We start from the raw sequence: 22,133 nt of genomic DNA, 5'->3' as shown, positions 1-22,133 counted from the left end.
TGATGGAGGCTATTCTCAATGTGAAGGTGTGACTTTGTCTCCATAATGACTATGCGGTGGTCACTCTTACAGATACTGTCATGGAGAGATACTTCTGCAACTGACAGATTAGTACTGATGACGTCAAATATGTCTCTTCCCTCTTGTTAGTTCCTTCACCAACTGCGGCAGATCCTGTCTAGCAGTTATATCCTTTAGAACACCACCAGTTCAATCAGTAATGCTGCAGCTGAGCCCCACGTAGTGGTGGACATTGAAATCCCCCACCCAGAGCACAAATTTGTGTCCTTGCTACGCTCAGGGCTTCCTCCAAGTGTTGTTCAGCATGGAAGAGTACTGATTCATCAGTTAAGAGAGGTTGGTACATCGTAATCAGTAGGAGGTTTTCTTTCCCATAGGCAAACTAACACCATAAGACTTCATGGGATTCACTGTTGAGGACTCCCAGAGCAATTCCCTCCCAATTGCATCCGATTGCGCTGCCACTTCTGCTGTGTCTGTTCTAAGTTTGTGAGAAGATTTGTGGCTCGGGTGCTCGTTCTTTTGGTTCTGTTCGCCGAGCTGGGAATTTGTGTTGCAGATGTTTCATCCCCTGTCTAGGTGACATCCTCAGTGCTTGGGATTCTCCTGTGATGCGCTTCTGTGATCTTTCCTCCGGCATTTATAGTGATTTGTATTTGCCGCTTCCGGCTGTCAGTTCCAGCTGTCCGCTGCAGTGGTTGGTATATTGGGTCCAGGTCGATGTGCTTATTGGTTGAATCTGTGGATGAGTGTCATGCCTCTAGGAATTCCCTGGCTGTTCTCTGTCTCTTCTGCTGGTGAGACAGGAAATATCCGGGGAAGGTGATGGGGTGTCTGGGATATAGTCATACTCACTGAATCGTACCTTACAGACAATGTCAGGTTGTTGCTTGACGAGTCTGGTTATTTCGATTCACTGTTTCCTGCCAGCTGTCCCATTCTAGAAACATGGCCATATATTCGCCCCAATCCACTCAGATTTTATTTTGCAAACTAGCTTTCCCAAAACTTTCCTGAAAAACCAAATACTTGTCTCCCAGACCATTTCGTAAACATCATCCCCATTTCCTAAATCCGTGTTACTGTTGTTTCTGACCATTACTTTCAGTCCAAAATAATTTCTCTTAAATCATTTATTTACTATGTTCTATGTTCCATGTACTAGAACCCTTTTCCACACCCGAATTGGTTTTTCTCGTATTGTTAGAAAGTTCTGTGAAGACAGAACTGAAGTTTCATAGTACTGCCATTTCCCTGTTCTCCATTGCCCATTCTCTGGTTTGATTGTAAGGAAGCTGCACTTATTTTCTCATACTTTTCACATTGACATGATTTGACAAGCTATTACAGTTCACTCTTATAACCCTTGTGAATATACTCTTCAGAAACCCATCAATCCTGCCTTTAGCTACTCAGTAATTGACCTTCCACACCATACACTCACAAGAGCATAGACCAACAGAAATACAGCACGACCTATATTAGTCCCACTTTCCAACACCAGACCCATAGCAGGGAATGTTATGACACTTCCACGTGCTCGTTCAAGTACCTTTTGATGGTTGTGAGGTTACCTGTGAATACCCCGCTCTCAGGAAGTGCATTCCAGACCCCAACAGCTTTTGGGCGAACAAGAATCCTCAAATTCTCTCTAAGCCTCAAACCCTTCACTTTAAAAGTGTGCTCACTTGTTCTCGACTCTCTGACTAAAAGGAACAGCTGCTGTCTATCCATCCATGTCCATGCTTCTCATAATCTTTGCCTTCTGAATCACATCCCCTTCAGCCTTCTCTGATCCAATGTAAACAACCCGAGCTTAGCCAGCTTCTCTCCATAGCTGATATGCTCCATCACAGGGAACATCCTGGTAAATCTCCTCTGCATACCATCCACTACAACCATATCCTTCCTTTTAAGTGGCTTCTAGAGCTACATACAGTACTCCATCTTGGCCTAACCAAAGCCCTGTATAGCTCTTATAATCTACGCCCCGATTGATAAATGCTACACCTAAGGTCCAGTTCGTAACTAGTCCATTACCCTGCTCGGTCCCATTCAGTGATGAGTGGAGAAGCACCCTCTGAGCTTCCCAATGTGCTGCCATACATTGAGCACTCCCCTGTCTGGTTCCTTCTTCCACAGTGTATCACCTCATATTTATCAGGGTTACGTTCCATCTGCCCTTGATCTGACTATCTGACCATTCCATCTGTATCTTAGAACATAGAACATAGAACAATACAGCACAGAACAGGCCCTTCGGCCCACGATGTTGTGCCAAACTTCTATCCTAGATTAAGCACCCATCCATGTACCTATCCAAATGCCACTTAAAGGTCGCCAATGAATCTGACTCTACCACTCCCTCGGGCAGCGCATTCCATGCCCCCACCACTCTCTGGGTAAAGAACCCACCCCTGACATCTCCCCTATACCTTCCACCCTTCACCTTAAATTTATGTCCCCTTGTAACACTCTGTTGTACCCGGGGAAAAAGTTTCTGACTGTCTACTCTATCTATTCCTCTGATCATCTTATAAACCTCTATCAAGTCACCCCTCATCCTTCGCCGTTCCAACGAGAAAAGGCCGAGAACTCTCAACCTATCCTCGTACGACCTACTCTCCATTCCAGGCAACATCCTGGTAAATCTTCTCTGCACCCTCTCCAAAGCTTCCACATCTTTCCTAAAGTGAGGCGACCAGAACTGCACACAGTACTCCAAATGTGGCCTAACCAAAGTCCTGTACAGCTGCAACATCACCTCACGACTCTTGAATTCAATCCCTCTGCTAATGAACGATAATACTCCATAGGCCTTCTTACAAACTCTATCCACCTGAGTGGCAACCTTCAAAGATCTATGTACATAGACCCCAAGATCCCTCTGTTACTCCACCTGACCAAGAACCCTACCATTAACCCTGTATTCCGCATTCTTATTTGTTCTTCCAAAATGGACAACCTCACACTTGGCAGGGTTGAACTCCATCTGCCACTCCTCAGCCCAGCTCTGCATCATATCTAAGTCCCTCTGCAGCCGACAACAGCCCTCCTCACTGTCCACAACTCCACCTATCTTTGTATCATCTGCAAATTTACTGACCCACCCTTCGACTCCCTCATCTAAGTCATTAATAAAACTTACAAACATCTTCCTGTAACATAAGACCTTTCTCCTCACTGCCAACAAACCGGCAGACTTACTTATCAAAAACTTACTAATCACAAACACCACCCCCTTCACCCACCCCCTTCATTCACATCTTCACCATTTATAAATACTACAAATAATAAGGGACACAGCACTGATCCCTGTGATACACCAGGGGACACTGGTCTCCAGTCACACAAACAGCCTTATCCCACCACCCTCTGTCTCCTGACACTAAGAAACTTTTCGTTGTTACTTGTCACGTTAGCCTTGATTGCATGAGACTTTACTTTATTTTAAATTTTCCCACATGGGGCTTTGTCAAAGGCCTTGCTGCAAAACTAAGTAAGCGACCTCCTCAATCTAATTCAGTCAAATTCATTAGATGTGACTTTCTTCTGATAAAATCATGATGATTATCCCTGATCAAACCTTGCTACTCTGACTGGAGCTCAATTTTCTCCTTCTGTTAATTCTCCAGTAGTTTCCTTAACAGTGATCTACTACTCGTTCGCCTATAGTTCCCTGGTCTATCTCTACCACCCATACTGTGAAGTTAAAAATCACACAACACCAGGTTCTCGTCAAACAGATTTAACTGGAAGCACACTAGCCTTCGGACAGTCGCTTCTTCATCAGGTGATTGTGGAGGACGCAATTGCAAGACACCCCCGAATTTATATCAAAAATTTAGTGTAATGTAACTAAAATTACACATTGAAAAATACCTTGATTGTCTATTGAGTCTTTCATCTGTTCGAATACCATTACAGTTTCAATTCTTTCATTTGTATATATAAAAAAATTATTAAAAGTTGCTTTCTCAGGTTAAATGTAACAATTGGTGTGTGTGTGGATATTTGTGTCTGTCTGTGTGTGTGTGTGTCTGTCTGGGTTGGGGGTTGTGAGTGTGAGAGAAAGTGTATATATATATATGTGTAGTGAGTGTAGAATGTCTTAAATCTGTGAGGGGGTGTATGTGTGAGTGTGGGAATGTGTGTGTGTCTGGGGTGGGGTTTGTGAGTGTCTATGAGAGAGCGGATATATGTGTGTGCATGAGTGTAAAGTAGTCTAAGTCTCTGAGAGGATGCATGTCTGAGTGTGGGAGTGTGTGTGTTCCATGTGTATATGTGTGTATAGGAGTGGCTTTGTGTTGGTGTGAGTGTGTGTGTGTGTGTGTGTGTGTATAGTGAAATGGTAGTCACCTGTAGTGTGACATGAACCTAAGGTCTTGATTGAGGCCCTCGCTATGAGTATCGAACTTAGCTATCAGCCCCTGCTCGGCCACTTTTCGCTCTTGCCTCTCCCGAATTCCGCCTTGGAGGATGGTCACCCGAAGTTCCGAGGTCAAATGTCCTGGACCACTGAAGTGTTTCCCAACTGGGAGGGAACCCTCCTGTCTGTTGATTGTTGTGCGGTGCCCATTCATCCATTGCCGTAGCCTTTGCTCGGTTTCCCCAATGTACCATGACTCAGGGCATCCTTGCCTGCAAAGTATAAGATAGGCAACGTTGGCTGAGTTACATGAGTACCTGCCACGTACATGGTGGGAGGTTTTCCCACGTATAATGGTGGTATCCATGTCCACAATCGGACACGTCTTGCAGCGCCTACCGTGACAGCGTTTTTTGGTGTTGTCCTGAGAGCCCGGCAACGTGCTATGAACAATGATCTGTTTGAGGTTTAGCGGTTGTTTAAAGGAAAACAGTGGAGGTGTGGGAAGGTCGTGGTGAGGTGCTCATTTTCATTGATAATGTGTTGCAGGTCAAGAAGTACATGGTGAAGTTTTTCAACTCCTGGGAAGGACTGAACAACGGAGGGTACCCTGTCGGTTGCAGCACGTGTCTGTCTCCTGAGGAGGTCATTATGGTTCCTTGCTGTGGCAACCGACAGGGTACCCTTCGTTGTTAAGTATTTCCCAGGAGCAGAAAAACTACGCCATGTTCTTCGTGACCTGCAACACATTATCAATAAGAATGAGCACCTCACCAAGACCTACCCCACACCTCCACTACTTGCCTTTAAATAACCGCCAAACCTCCAACAGATCATTGTTCATAGCAAGCTGCCCAGCTTTCAGGACAACTCCATACAACCTTGTCACGGTAGGCGCTGCAAGACGTGTCAGAATGTAGACATTGGTATCAAAATTACATGTGAGGACACTTCCCACTATGTACGTGGCAGGTATTCATGTGACTCAGCCAACGTTGTCTATCTTATACGTTGCAGGCAAGGATGCCCTGAGGCATGATACATTGGGAAAACCAAGCAAAGACTACAGCAACGGATGATTGGGTACTGCACAACACTCAACAGACCAGAAGTGTTGCCTTCAAGTTGGGGAACACTTCTGCAGTACAGGACATTTGACCTCGGACCTTCGGGTGACCATCCTCCAAGGCGGACGTCTGGACAGGCAACAGCCAATAGTGATCGAACAGGGGCTGATAGCTACGTTCGGTACCCATAGGGAGGGCCTCAACCGGGACTTGAGTTCATGTCACATTACAGATGATCACCATTGCACTATATACACACACAGACACACCTACACACACACACACACACACACACGCACACACGCACTCCTATACATACATACACACACACGGACACACATATACACAGACACGAATACAGACAATCGCACACACCCTTACAGACACAGATGCTCCCATACTCATACATGCATCCTCTCAGAGATTTAGACCACTCTACACTCATGCAGGCACATATACCCTCTCTGACAGACACTCTCAAATCCCTACCCCAGACACACACACACTCTCACACTCACACGTGCACCCCCTCACATAATTAAGGCACACTGCACTCACTACACACACATATACACTCTCTCTCACACTCACAACCCCCAAGCCAGACAGACAAAAGCACAGACAGACACAAAGACCCACAGGCACACATACATTTTGGGGGGTGAATTTGTACTTGCAGAGTTTCATTGTAATTTGATCAAAAACTGCATGAATATAGTAAAACTCTGTTATCTGACTTTTTAGATTAGAATTGATCTAAACATCATGGCGTAGACAGAGAACACAGGGTGCCAACACCTTCGACATATTGTCTAGCTAACCCAATTGTTACAGTTAACCTTAGAATGCAACTTTTTAAAAAGTTTTTTTTTGATTTACACACGGAAGAAGCTAAACTATCATGGTATTCGAACAGATGAAAGACTCAACAGATAATCAAGGTATTTTTCAATGTGTAATTTCAGTAACATCATACTGTAATTTTTTGCTATAAATGTGGTGCCTTGCAATTTTGTTTTTCACAATCACCTGATGAAATTGCAGCTCTCCGAAAGCTAGTGTGCTTCCAATTAAACCTGTTGAACTATAACCTGGTGTTGCGTGATTTTTAACTTTGGACACTCCAGTCCAACACCGGCATTTCCAAATCATGATTACTGCGAAGTGGAATCGTATTAATTGTTCTCCAGTACTCGGACACCTCCCCGAAGGTCAGATTCTAATTAAAATTAATGTTAGAGGTCATCGAGCCACTTTATTTATGCTCTTCTCAAGCATCATTGTGAGATATTCTCCAGATCTCCCGTTATGCATGTGGAGTAGAGAAGGACAATGATTTTAAACAATGCTGTGTATTACCCTAGAGAGCTGAGACAGCTCTAAACTGGGTGGGAACCTTTCAGTAGCCTGGTAATTTTTTTTGCTGCATCTTGTACTGGATCTTAGTGAGATCACATTGGAGTAGTGTGCAAAGATTTTTTCCACTCAATTAAGAAAGTGTATTGTTACATTGGACGGAGCTCAGAGATGGTTCCTTCAACTGATTCCTGCAAAGAAGGTGTCTTAGGATGGAGAGATAGCAGGAAAGTGGAACAGAGGCCGCGATAACATTAGCCATGATTATATTCAATGGCGGAGCAGATTCGAGGGGTTGGATTTCTGACTGATGCTCCTCGTCCATACTCAGCCTTTCGACCGTGTGACACTGTAAAGGGGGAGGACGGTTTATCAAACAGGAAGGAGTCTCTCCGGATAAGTCAGTCTTAATCAGCTTGACAGAATGTCACCAGTGGAGTCACACAATGACCAGTGCGGTTACCTCAACTATTTACAATCTATATCAATGATCAGGAGGATGGAACAGATATACAGATACTGAGTTTGGTGATGTCGCTTGGATAAGCAAGAGATTAAATTATCAAGAGAGTGTGGAGTGTCTGCAAATAGATACAGAAAGTTAAAGGCAATGGATAATAATTTGGCAGGTGCAATACAACAAAATATAACCTATAATTTCATTTACAGGACTAATAGAAGGCAGTATGTTACTGAAATGGAGAGGGATTACAGGACTTAGTGATACTGTGTACTGGGGGGGTTCACTCAGACCCGTTCAGACATGGGAGGTTTTGCTCCATCCCTGATCGTCTGCTCCTTGACACTGCAAGTGACCCCATTGCTCTCCGTACACATGGAATATTTTGTTGTAGTTAGTTGGTGGTGGGGATGGTGTTTTGAAACGTGTATCAAGGGGACGGCTTTTATCCAAGACACAATTATTCCTTTCTACATGGAAACCCATAGACGATGGGAATGGCTGCCTGCTTCTGACTGAAGGAACTGTGGCTGCTTTCAGGATAGGGGTATTCATCAACATGATGTATTGTACATGTACACACTTTAACATTAATAGAGTGAGAGCTCCTTCAGTTCCTCTACCTCTCCCCATGTAATGGCTACTCTGCGGATACCATGTACATCTTGGGAATCCCACTATACTGGGAAAATAAGGATACACCTGGCAGCTTCCCGCTGAGGGAGAAGCAATGTATTGACCTTATCCACTATATACATCCTCTGTCACTGAATGGTGACATTGATGTTGAGATACTGGGAGATGATGGAGCTGTCACCTAGTCCTGCCTGGAAAGTTTCGGATCACAGAAGCTGAATGAAACAGTGACCCTAACAGCCCCTGGCAGCACCATCCTCCCCCTGGTGTGAAGCTGCAGGTCGTGTTGAAGGAGGTGACCCCGCTCTGTGACCAGCTCCTTGTTAAATCAGGGTCCCCTCACACTCTGCTCCTGGGTTAAGTGGAGCTTGGGAAGCTGTTCATGGAAAACCCGGGGTGGATACAGCAGATCCCTTTCCCTACACACACTCACTCCGTGGTTTCAGAGCTTCCATGTCTGCAGCCTCTGTTCCATTTGGTGTTCATGTTACCATAGTCCCCAGGCTCCATCCAAAGTTGGGTCACCAAATCCACCGGTTTCTCTGAACGTCTGAGGAAGCTCACAGCACAAGCTCCAGCAAACCATCCCCAGCACCTCCACTAACTTTTCAATACAGGAGTCAGTCAGAAACCCCTCGGTACAAGTGTTGTGGACCAGACCAGATCCCCGCAAAATATTTTAAGAAGGCCACTTAGACCCAAACCTTTCCTTATTTTGAATGTAGATGTGAAGTGTGCTTCCCAGATATGTTGTGACTGGTCAAAGCACTCGACATTAAGCCGAATATAATCTATTCAAATGCTTTAGTAAAAATACAATCAAAGAAAATACCATTTTGGGATAGCTTATATGTGGAACAATTACACAAACAGTAGATACCGTACCTTCTTGGTATACACGGCTCGGTACAAAGATATATTCAAATACAGATTCTTACATGCAGTTTTTTGATCCAGGAGAAATCAACATCAACAACCATCTCAGAGAGAAAAGCAGCTCGGGATCATGTATTGGAACTTCTAACCCTGCTGGGATCTCCAGCAGCTTTTGAATGCTGCAGCGAAAAACAAAACGAGCAAACCTGGTCTATGAGAGCAGACCACCGCCCTTCGATTGTTATCACCATTTAATAAAACTTAAAGGCCTCCTCAGTTATTTACTTAAAACGTTTTCAGACTGCAGTTCTGCACCTCTGCCTTTAAAATGTCTCTTTAAAAAAACAAGAGAAAATAACCTTTTTATAGGGATAGTATCCTCACAATTCCACCTTTAATAAAATTAGATTAGATTAGATTAGATTACTTACAGTGTGGAAACAGGCCCTTCGGCCCAACAAGTCCACACCGCCCCGCCGAAGCGCAACCCACCCATACCCCCCTACATCTACCCCTACGGGCAATTTAGCATGGCCAATTCACCTGACCTGCACATCTTTGGATCTATCATTATACAAAGATGGATTCATTTTTGACCTCCTAATCTTCCTTTATTAGTGGCAGATAGATAGGATAGTGAAGAAGGCGCTTGATATGTTTTCCTTATTGGTCATGGTATTGAGTACAGGAGTTGGTAGGTCATGTTGCGGCTGGACAGGACTTTGGTTAGGCCACTGTTGGAATATGGCGTGCAATTCTCGTCTCCTTCCTATCAGAAAGATGTTGTGAAGCTTGATAAGGTTCAGAAAAGATTTACAAGGGCTGGAGGATTTGAGCTGTAGGGAGAGGCTGAACAGGCTGGGGCTGTTTTACCAGGAGCGTCGGAGGCTGATGGGTGACCTTATAGATATTAACAAAATTATGTGGGGCATGGATAGGATAAATATGCAAAGTCTTTTCCCTGGGGTCGGGAAGTCTAGAACTACAGGGAATAGGTTTATGGTGAGAGGGGAAAGATATAAAAGAGACGTAAGGGCAACTTTTTTCACGCAGAGGGTGGTACGTGTATGGAATGAGCTGCCAGAGGATTTGGTGGAAGCTGGTACAATTGCAACATTTAAGAGGCATTTGGATGAGTATATGAATAGGAAGGGTTTGGAGGGATATGCTGGCAGGTGGGACGAGATTGGGTTGGGATATCTGGTCTGCATGGATGGATTGGACTGAAGTGTCTGCTTCCACGCTGTACATCTCTATGACTCTGTGATTCTATTACTGCAATGCATATATATTATATTGACTCTGAGCATATAAATGTTCTCAACGAGATTAGATTTCAGTCATTTTACTCCTGCCATAGAATGCCTTTGTCTTTTTCATCCAAGTCTCCAGAATGTGTCAAAACTTTGGTTTTCTCACCCTGTCACCTGTATAATTTCAAATTGAATGGCAGCAATAATAAGCTTAATTGAAACAGACTGGTATTCTTCTCCCTAAACTTCTCCAAAAGACGTTAAGGGGCCACGATCAGTGATAAAGATTTGTCTCATGTATGTTATTCGCAATTTAAATGCTGAAATGTTGTACCACCAACACCAAGCTCAAGGCCCCCCTTCCCCATTGTGGAATAAAACTGTTAATGTTTCCACTGGACACTCCAACCACACGTTACATAATGGAGCACTTCTCATCTCTCCAATACTCCCTCTGAATGACATAGCTCCTTATTTCTCAGCATAAAAGAATTACATGCTTCTGTACCTCTTAATGCTCTAACCTCTTTACCTGCTACTCCTGGCCTATGCTAATAAACCTTACTTTCACAGGTAAATGTTTTAATTGCAACAGACTGGTATTTTTTCGCCTGAACGTCTCCAAAAATGTTAAGGGGTCACGATCAGTGATAAAGATTTGTCTCAGGTATGTTAGTGGCAATTTAAATGCTGAAATGCTGTAACGCCAACACCAAGCTCAAGGCCTCCTTCCCTATTGTGGAATAAATCTGTTGGTGTTTCTACTGGACACTCCAACCACTGATTACATAATGGAGCACTTCTCATCTCTCCAATAGTCCCTCTGAATGACATAGCTCCACATGTCTCAGCATAAAAGAGTTACATACTTCTGTACCTCTTAATGCTCTAACCTCTTTACCTGATACTCCTGGCCTATGCCAGTTAACCTTACTCTCACAGGTATATGTTTTAAGAAGATCTCGCACATTCTTCTCAATCTCTCACGGAAACCAAACTTTGATTTCTGAACCAAATTATCATCATCAGACATTTCAGCTTCTAACCTTGCCGTTGTAACTCTCTGCTCTTCCTCACTGCAGGAAGTGAATTGTTGAACTTCTCCAAAATAAGAATCTCTCTAAGTGTGCCATAGTTTTGCTCTGTTTTAATGCCCTTCCGCACCTTTCAAAATTACTTTGTTTGATTCTTTCAAACTCAATGTGCGTTTAACGAGGCAGCTTGATTTAGATTCCAGAAACGCTGTCTGTCGGCTTCTGGCCCAAGCTCATATGCATTTCAGATGGCTTTCTTCACCACCCCACAATGGCCAAATACCTCTACTGATCGGGTTGCAAAAACCTATCAGCTCTGTGTGGACCAACTAAGTCCACATGGTAACTGATCACTGCATTTGTTTAGCCACTTTATCAAAAGAAATTAAAAAGGCTTCCCCATCCTTCTCATCAAATTTAGATAATGCCTGGGCATACTTAAACAGATCCCCATCAAGACTTTGGCTACTAAAGGATTGCTCATCCTGACTATCCTCCTCATCCAGCCGACCGTCTACCTTCATCTCCGCCTTCTATGTCAATTTTCCTCTCTAATTGCTAATTATTGAAGTTGAAACTCTCTGCTTTTCTTCTCTCTTTTTTCTCTCTTTCTTCTTCATTTTCTTTTCTTTTATTTCTACTTCTCATTTTAATTTAAATGGTTTCAATTCCTTCTCATGTTCAAGGTTCCTCACTTGAAATTGAATTCGAACCATTTCCAAATAATCTAATGGCGCTTCCACCAAATGTAATTGCCGAGCTATAGCTATAATTATCTCTCCTTTTCTCACAGACAATCACAACCCCAACTCCAGCTTGTCTGCCAATTCCTATAGCTTTACCTTCATTACCTTTTTTTAAACCACCAAATTCACTTCTTCCACACCCAGAGAACTCTCAGTGACTGAAAGAATCTTTATACCCAAAACACGTTTTAAACCAATCGAATTCAACATCCGGAACAATTACCATACACGACATTTGAATCCAATAGTCTCCCGTTGCATACTCTCCAGTGTTTGCATGAGCTTATTCTGGACTCTCTGGTTTCCTCCCACAATCCAAAATTGTGCATGTCAGGTGAATTGGCCATGCTAAGTTGTTCATAGTTTTCAGGGATGTATAGGTTAGGTACCTTAGTCGGGGTAAATGTGTAATAATAGGGTAGAGGAATGGGTCTGGGTAAGTTACTCCTTGGTGGGTCGGTGTGGACTTGTTGGGTCGAATGGTCTGTTTGCAGACTGTAGGGATTGTAATTCTAAACCCAATTTGGTGTTACCAATTTAGAAACAGACAGGAGTCCCCAGTTTGTTATAGACCAACCAGACTGACTCAAACTATTTCAAGAAGGTAGCTTGGATGCCAACATTTTCTTATTTTAAAGGCAGATGCAAAGTGGAATTTCCAGATATGATGCTACTCGCCAAACCACTCACCATTAATTAAAACATAATAATTTAAACACTCTAATGAAAATCCATACAAAATGAAGAAGATTTTTGAATAACTTAACCATTGGAAACCTTAACTGAATAATGGATACAGTATTTTCTACAAATAAACTGCTCCAATATACTAACATCACCTAAACACACTCCATTGTAAAAAGGAGCATTCAGACATACAGTTCTCCAATCCAGGAGGAAACAGCATCAAGTGAAGCTTCAGAGAGAATAGCAGCTAGAGATAATTTACTAAAACTTCCAACCCTTCTGGGACACAAGCACCTGGTGACTTACAGCCGTAAGGAAAAAAACTAGAAAGCCTGGTCTGTGCGAGCTGGCCATTGTTACAACTATTTATTAAAAACCCTAAAACCCTAAAAGTTATTTACTTGAGCCGTTTCCAGTAGGCAGTTTGGACTTTAAGATCTCTTATTAAAAAATGGGAAAATAACCTTTTTTAAAAACCGTGACAGCACTGTCACACAATTTAGATGCCTGGTACTTTACTCAAAGAGCTTCCCCGTGTTACTGATCGCAAGGTCACCTGAGTTGGCAAATACAGGTACAGTCCAAGTTACAAGGATGTGTCTCATAACTTCTGAAACACGCCTGTCCATGGGCAATCACATGGGACATACCGGGAAGTGAAAAACAGCCTGACACACACCATTTCACTGTTTCTGAGCTACACAATGCCAGCACTTGATAAAAAAATATAGCCAAAACCCAAGGCCACGGAAAGATACAGAGGGACAGAGAGATTCACATTAAATAGGAACAGAGAGTTAATTAACTGGGAGGAGGTTGTGGAAATATGCGGAAAAAGACAGGGCAGTGGGACTAACTGGAGAAGTGAGATCTTCGAGAGTATAATTACAAGAATGAGAACATTGAATAAAGGCATTGTCAGATCAGTTGAAATGGTTTGTTATATCAGATTCTCAATCTTCTTCACAGAACACCACAAACAGCATAAACTGGGACAAGATGACAGCCCAGCACGGAGAGCTGTGCAGAGCATGCTAGTGTGTTGCTCAGTAAAATGCATTATCTGCCAGCATAGAGAGTATTGCAAACTTTACTATCATATGCTAACTATACTCGCATCAGATTACCGTCTCCAATGGGAAGGATTGCTCTCTCTGCATGTGTGTGTGTGTGTGTGTTCATCAGAGTGTGAGAGAAAGAGTCCGTGTGTGTGCGCGATAGGCGTGGTTGAATGCGAAACTCATTGTTTGAGAAGGTACGCACATTGAGGAAACTATTTTAAATACGAACAACTGGCAGGCTTTTGGATAATCGACAGAGAGAGAACGAGAGAAGTTTCATGGACAGATGAGATAAAGTGTTTGAGAATGTTAAAATAAAGGCATTGCCAGACACAATAACAATATACATCGGCGTGCACATGAATGACAGATGGATGCGAGTTTGGTGTGAGTTCAAATCAGATTGGCTTCAGCAGGTTTTACGCCATTAGCATCAGCAGCAGATTATTGGCTTCATTAAGACTGTATGTCATAGCTCAAGGTTCAAAAAGCAGAGGGCATAAACCAGTGATTAATATTCTGGAGTGGGGAGTATTTCAAGTTAAAAATATTCATGGAATGGTGTCAGGAATCAGTTCATGGAAAAAATGGATCACCCACAGTTGTGACATGTCTGCTTCATCAGCAGATATTGGCCAGGAATGGGATGGAAACAGTGGAAGGAAGTGGAGTTTGCAACCAGAACAGTGGAGAGTGACCTCCATGTTCTTAGTATTTAAACAACAAAGGCCATGATACAATAAATTGTAGTTCTCCGCTGAAACTAAGTAGTTCAACATAGAGACCCATGATTAACACTGCCAGAGCAGAGAGGGAGACGTAATTGAACACCTTCATTGATGCAGTTAGTAGTGGTCTGGATGGTGAATATCTGGATTGTGAGATACAACAGGAACAATAATAGTGAGTAGAAGTGTAGAATATATGAAAAAACAGAAATACAGTCATAACTAGTTTATAGGAAAAAAAAAGGACAGTGACACTTACCAGGAACACCAACGATAGCCAGGAAGGGATAATAAAAATATTGAATAATGCGAAGAACGTAACAGATCTGCGATGACAATGGCAACCAATCATATGCAGAAAGATGCCAAACATAATCAGATAAGATCCTGTCTATTGTTGGAATATTCCAGTCGAATGTTATCAGTTTTAGATCCATGTTTGGAACATTCCAGTCTAATGTTCTCAGATTCTGATCCATTGTTGGAACATTCCAGTCTAATGTTCTCAGATTTTGATCTCTCCTCCCCTTTTCTCTGGAGCTGCTGATCCCTGTCAGTGCTGTTGGTGATGCTCTGCTCATGTTATGGGATAACACATTGAACAGCGCCCATTTATCATTAAAAGAGGGAAACCTTCGTCTGGGATCATTAGAATCCATGGAGACTGGCATTAATCACAGTCACTGAACAAATAGGATCAGTTAACCAGTTCCATACATCACTTTCCATAACACTATAAAAGGGAACATTTACTGTGTTTGGATGGAATGGATGAGAGTTGCTGAGGGATGGACCATAAACCTTTCAATCTTTTAAATCTTTTTTACCTTGCATATGGGAGTATTAACAGAACACTGCAGGGGGTCTATATATGTTTCACTCTGTTTATGAAAGGGAGCAGTTATAAAATAACAGATCGGCTGCATAAAAAAAAAACAATTGATTGGCAAGTTTCTAGATGCATTAACCTTCAGTACGGTACTTATTGACCAATGTAAGGCTACTCCGGGTTTTAAATGCCATGTTTTCAAATCCTTTCATAACCTTGAGACAGAGCATTGCTGCTCAGGAACAGGCCGAAGCAATTCTGTCCCTATGGGCCGCTTACAGAGGGATAGTAGAAGACCATTCAGTCCATATTAGCCTGTTGCTACTAGAAAAGGTGGAACGCTGGAATATTAGTACATTTTGCCAACAAAAGCATTCAAAATAAAAGGATTTGTCGCTGCAGCTGTGTGAGGTGTCACTGAGAGGACACTTGGAGGTCATTTATTCTGTAACTGAGAAGGGATGGACCTCCATCAGATACAGTTTATTGGCTGCTCGTAATCCAGGGGTTGATGTGTGATTTAAAGTCTCGTGGCTGTTATACAGGGAGTGGAGAATCACATTCAGCCTCTCGAGCCTGTTACAGAGGGGCAGGAAGTATTTATTTAACATTTCAAGTCTGTTACGTATAAATATTCTTTTACACTAGTTATGGAATAGGAAAGACCTGATGTAAACAATAAAGTTCTAACTTTAAACAAGGCCAATTTTGAAAGTGTTAGGCGAAGCCTGTGAAAGGCCAATTGGAATACTCCATTCGCAGGTAAAGTGATGGTTGGAAAATGCAAGGCAATCAAAACTTGGTTTCAGAGAGTCAAGAGCCAACGTGTTCCCATTAGTGAGATGGGCAAGTCTGGTGGGTGCAGGGAGTGTTGGATGGCTAGATATATTGACGCTCTGGTCAAGGTAAGAATGGAGGCATATGTCAGGTAAACAGAGCTGAGAGCAAGTGGATCCCCAGAGGAGTATAAGGGCAATAAGTGTATAGTCAACTCGGAAATCGGGCCACAAAAATTAGAAATAGGGTTAACGAGGTATTGAAGAAATTCTACAAATCTTTTCATGGCAAAAGATTACCTAGGGAGAGAATAGGGCACCTTAAAGATCAGGAAGGCTACCTATGTGTGGAACCACAAGAGATGGGAGGGATATGAAACGAGTATTTCTCCTCAGTATTTAATGTGGAGGGAGTTACAAGAGCGAGAGAATGAAGAAATGTATAGTGACAGCTTGAAAAGTATCTGTATTACAAGGAGGTGTTGGACATTGTAAAACACATAAAGGTGCACAAATCCCTGGGACCTGATCAGTTATATCGCACAAGGTTGTGGGAAGCTACGAAAGAGATTGCTCTGCATTTTGCTGATATATTTGTATCATTGATTTCCACAGGTGAGGTGCCAAAATACTGGAGGGCTCCTAACGTAGTGTCATCATTTAAGAAAGGAAGGAAAAACCATGTAACTATAGACTGGTGAGCCTGACGTCGATGGTGACTAAATTGTTGGAGGGGATTTTGAGGGAAAGGATGTATATGCATTTGGAACGATAAGGACTGAAGAGGGCTTTGTACATTGGAGATCATGTCACACTGACTCGGTGGAATTTTTGAGGAAGTGATGAAGATGATTGATGAGGCAGGATAGTGGATGTTGTCTTTATGGAATTCAGTCAGAAAACCAAACTGTGGGCTATGCCCGAAACATCGATTCTCCTGTTCTTTGGATGCTGCCTGACCTGCTGCGCTTTTCCAGCAACACATTTTCAGCTCTGATCTCCAGCATCTACAGTCCTCACTTTCTCATCGAACGTTCTACATGGTAGACTGGTTAACAAGGTTAGACTGCCTGGGATCCCGGGAGAGCTCGCCATTTAGATCCAACATTTTCTTGAATATTGGAGACAGGCCGTGACAGTGGACATTTGTTCATTAAACTTGGAGACCTGTGACCAGTGACGTGCCACAAAGATCAATCGAGGGTCCACTGCCTTTTGTCACTGATACAAATCATTTACATTTGAGTATATGAAGTATGGTGAGTAAGGTTGTAGATAATTACAAATTTGGTGGTGTAGTCGGCAGTGAAGAATGATATCTCAGAACACAGTGGAAACTTGGTTAGGTGAACCGAGCGGTGGCAGATGGAGTTTAATTTGATAAAGGTGAGGTGTTACATTTTGCAAGATAAATCAGGGCAAGATATGTAGGTCAAGTCCTGTCAAAAGTGGCCAATCAAAGAGAACTCCATTGAAATTATCGAATTCCTACAGGGAGGAAACAGGCTTTTCGGCCCATCGAGGCCACATCAACCCTCGGAAAATGTATCCCACTGGATACACCCCTACCCTATCCCTCCGAGCCTGCATTTCCCATGGCTAATCCACCTCGCTTACACATCACAGGGTACTTGGGGCAATTGAGCATGGCCAATCTACCCTTACCTGTGTACCTTTGTACTGTGGAGGGAAAATGTAACACCCGGAAGAAACTCACGCAGACACGGGGAGAATGTGTAAACACCAGACAGGCACTCATTCAAGGATGGAGTTAAACCCAGATCGCTGTGTTGTGAGGTAGCAATGCTAGTCACTGAGGTACTGTGTCACCTGGTGGTGCAGGTTCTCCGTTCCTTGAAAGTGCCGTCACAGGTAGACAGCGCAGTGAAGAAGGCACTTGGTGATCGTCCCTTTATTGGTGCCTGCTTTGAGTCGAAGCATTTGCATGACATGTTAAATCTGTCCAGGACATTGGTTTGGCTACTTTTGTAATATTGCCTTTAATTCTGGTCTCCCTGCTGTCGGAAAGATGTTGTCAAACTTGAAAGAGTGCAGAAGAGATTTTTTAAAATGTTGCAGGTGTTGCAGGGTTTGAGCTACAGGGAGAGTTTGAATAGGCTGGGGCTATTTTCAAGTGTTGAAGCTGAGGGGTGACCTTATAGCGGTTTATAAAGTCATGAGGGGTATAGATAAGGTAAACAGTCAACTTCTTTACCCCAGCATAGGCGAGTCGAAAATTAGAGGACAAAGGTTTAAGGTGAGAGGAGAAAGATTTACAAAGGGAAATGAGGTACAACACTTTCAAAGAGAGACTGCTGTGTTTATGGACTGAGCACCCAAAAGAGGTGGGTGGAGGCAGGTCCAGTTACACCATTTAAAAGGCATTTGAATGGGTACATGCATGGGAAGGGTTTAGAGGGATATGGGCCAAGTGCTGGCAAGGGGGACGAGATTAATTTAGGATATTTGGTCAGAATGGACGACTGCATCGTAAGGTCTTTTTCCGTGCTGTACATCACTGAGACTCTGTTGAATCTTGAGTGTATAACACTGGAACAGGAAGAGGTTATTGCGGTTCTGAATTCTGTCAGTCATTTTTTTTTCAATTACTTAGAGTCAAATACAAAAATTCATCATTCAGATTTTGATGGTAAATCACAGAAACAGGAGAAAGGCCTTTAGTCAAGAGAAGCTGTAAGGGATGTGAAGAGGCCATTCAGTCCCTCAACTCCATTCCACAGGAGCAGCAGGTGAACACAGAGCGATTGAAGCCTGTGAGTCAGTAGCAAGAGGAGGACATCTACTTTCACAAACTTGGGATCAGGAGGCATCAATCAGTTGCTCAAGACTGGGACACAGGAACAGGAGGCAGTCACTCAACATGTTCGAGACTGGGACACAGGAACAGGCGGGAGTCACTCAACTACTCGAGACTGGGACAAAGGAACAGGAGGCAGTCACTCAACATGCTCGAGGCTGGGACACAGGAACAGGAGGCAGTCGCTCAACTGCTCGAGACTGGGACAAAGGAACAGGAGGCAGTCACTCAACATGCTCGAGACTGGGACACCGGAACAGGAGGGAGTCACTCAACATGCTCGAGACTGGGACACAGGAACAGGAGGCAGTCACTCAACATGCTCGAGACTGGGACACATGAACAGGCGGGAGTCACTCAACATGCTCGAGACTGGGACACAGGAACAGGAGGGAGTCACTCAACTGCTCGAAACTAGGACACAGGAACAGGAGGCAGTCACTCAACTGCTCGAAACTGGGACACAGGAACAGGAGGGAGTCACTCAACTGCTCGAGACTGGGACACAGGAACAGGCGGGAGTCACTCAACATGCTCGAGACTGGGACACAGGAACATGAGGCAGTCACTCAACATGCTCGAGACTGGGACACAGGAACAGGAGAGAGTCACTCAACATGCTCGAGACTGGGACACAGGAACAGGAGGCAGTCGCTCAACTGCTCGAGACTGGGACATAGGAGCAGGAGGGAGTCACTCAACTGCTCGAGACTGGGACACAGGAACAGGCGGGAGTCACTCCACATGCTCGAGACTGGGACACAGGAACAGGAGGGAGTCACTCAACATGCTCGAGACTGAGACACAGGAAAAGGAGGCAGTCGCTCAACTGCTCGAGACTGGGACACAGGAACAGGCTGGAGTCACTCAACTGCTCGAGACTGGAACACAGGAACTGGAGGGAGTCACTCAACTGCTCGAGACAGGGACACAGGAACAGGCGGGAGTCACTCAACATGCTCGAGACTGGGACACAGGAACAGGAGGGAGTCACTCCACTGCTCGAGACTGGTCACAGGAAAAGGAGGCAGTCGTTCAACTGCTCGAGACTGGGACACAGGAACAGGCTGGAGTCACTCAACTGCTCGAGACTGGAACACAGGAACTGAAGGGAGTCACTCAACTGCTCGAGACTGGAACACAGGAACAGGCGGGAGTCACTCAACTGCTCGAGACTGGAACACAGGAACAGGAGGGAGTCACTCCACTGCTCGAGACTGGTACACAGGAAAAGGAGGCAGTCGTTCAACTGCTCGAGACTGGGACACAGGAACAGGAGGGAGTCACTCCACTGCTCGAGACTGGGACACAGGAAAAGGAGGCAGTCGTTCAACTGCTCGAGACTGGGACACAGGAACAGGAGGCAGTCACTCAACATGCTCGAGACTGGGACACAGGAACAGGAGAGATTCACTCAACATGCTCGAGACTGGGACACAGGAACAGGAGGCAGTCGCTCAACTGCTCGAGACTGCGACACAGGAACAGGCGGGAGTCACTCAACATGCTTGAGACTGGGACACAGGAACAGGAGGGAGTCACTCAACATGCTCGAGACTGCGACACAGGAACAGGAGGCAGTCGCTCAACTGCTCGAGACTGGGACACAGGAACAGGAGGGAGTCACTCAACATGCTCGAGACTGGGACACAGGAACAGGAGGGAGTCACTCAACTGCTCGAAACTAGGACACAGGAACAGGAGGCAGTCACTCAACTGCTCGAAACTGGGACACAGGAACAGGAGGGAGTCACTCAACTGCTCGAGACTGGGACACAGGAACAGGCGGGAGTCACTCAACATGCTCGAGACTGGGACACAGGAACATGAGGCAGTCACTCAACATGCTCGAGACTGGGACACAGGAACAGGAGAGAGTCACTCAACATGCTCGAGACTGGGACACAGGAACAGGAGGCAGTCGCTCAACTGCTCGAGACTGGGACATAGGAACAGGAGGGAGTCACTCAACTGCTCGAGACTGGGACACAGGAACAGGCGGGAGTCACTCAACATGCTCGAGACTGGGACACAGGAACAGGAGGGAGTCACTCAACATGCTCGAGACTGGGACACAGGAACAGGAGGCAGTCGCTCAACTGCTCGAGACTGGGACACAGGAACAGGCTGGAGTCACTCAACTGCTCGAGACTGGAACACAGGAACTGGAGGGAGTCACTCAACTGCTCGAGACTGGGACACAGGAACAGGCGGGAGTCACTCAACTGCTCGAGACTGGAACACAGGAACAGGCGGGAGTCACTCAACATGCTCGAGACTGGGACACAGGAACAGGAGGGAGTCACTCCACTGCTCGAGACTGGGACACAGGAAAAGGAGGCAGTCGTTCAACTGCTCGAGACTGGGACACAGGAACAGGAGGGAGTCACTCCACTGCTCGAGACTGGGACACAGGAAAAGGAGGCAGTCGTTCAACTGCTCGAGACTGGGACACAGGAACAGGAGGCAGTCACTCAACATGCTCGAGACTGGGACACAGGAACAGGAGAGATTCACTCAACATGCTCGAGACTGGGACACAGGAACAGGAGGCAGTCGCTCAACTGCTCGAGACTGGGACACAGGAACAGGCGGGAGTCACTCAACATGCTTGAGACTGGGACACAGGAACAGGAGGGAGTCACTCAACATGCTCGAGACTGCGACACAGGAACAGGAGGCAGTCGTTCAACTGCTCGAGACTGGGACACAGGAACAGGCTGGAGTCACTCAACTGCTCGAGACTGGAACACAGGAACTGGAGGGAGTCACTCAACTGCTCGAGACTGGAACACAGGAACAGGCGGGAGTCACTCAACTGCTCGAGACTGGAACACAGGAACAGGAGGGAGTCACTCCACTGCTCGAGACTGGTACACAGGAAAAGGAGGCAGTCGTTCAACTGCTCGAGACTGGGACACAGGAACAGGAGGGAGTCACTCCACTGCTCGAGACTGGGACACAGGAAAAGGAGGCAGTCGTTCAACTGCTCGAGACTGGGACACAGGAACAGGAGGCAGTCACTCAACATGCTCGAGACTGGGACACAGGAACAGGAGAGATTCACTCAACATGCTCGAGACTGGGACACAGGAACAGGAGGCAGTCGCTCAACTGCTCGAGACTGCGACACAGGAACAGGCGGGAGTCACTCAACATGCTTGAGACTGGGACACAGGAACAGGAGGGAGTCACTCAACATGCTCGAGACTGCGACACAGGAACAGGAGGCAGTCGCTCAACTGCTCGAGACTGGGACACAGGAACAGGAGGGAGTCACTCAACATGCTCGAGACTGGGACACAGGAACAGGAGGGAGTCACTCAACTGCTCGAAACTAGGACACAGGAACAGGAGGCAGTCACTCAACTGCTCGAAACTGGGACACAGGAACAGGAGGGAGTCACTCAACTGCT

Source organism: Chiloscyllium punctatum, unplaced genomic scaffold (assembly GCF_047496795.1).
Source record: "Chiloscyllium punctatum isolate Juve2018m unplaced genomic scaffold, sChiPun1.3 scaffold_220, whole genome shotgun sequence".
Lineage (NCBI taxonomy): Eukaryota > Metazoa > Chordata > Chondrichthyes > Orectolobiformes > Hemiscylliidae > Chiloscyllium > Chiloscyllium punctatum.
This window is presented reverse-complemented; position numbering follows the sequence as displayed.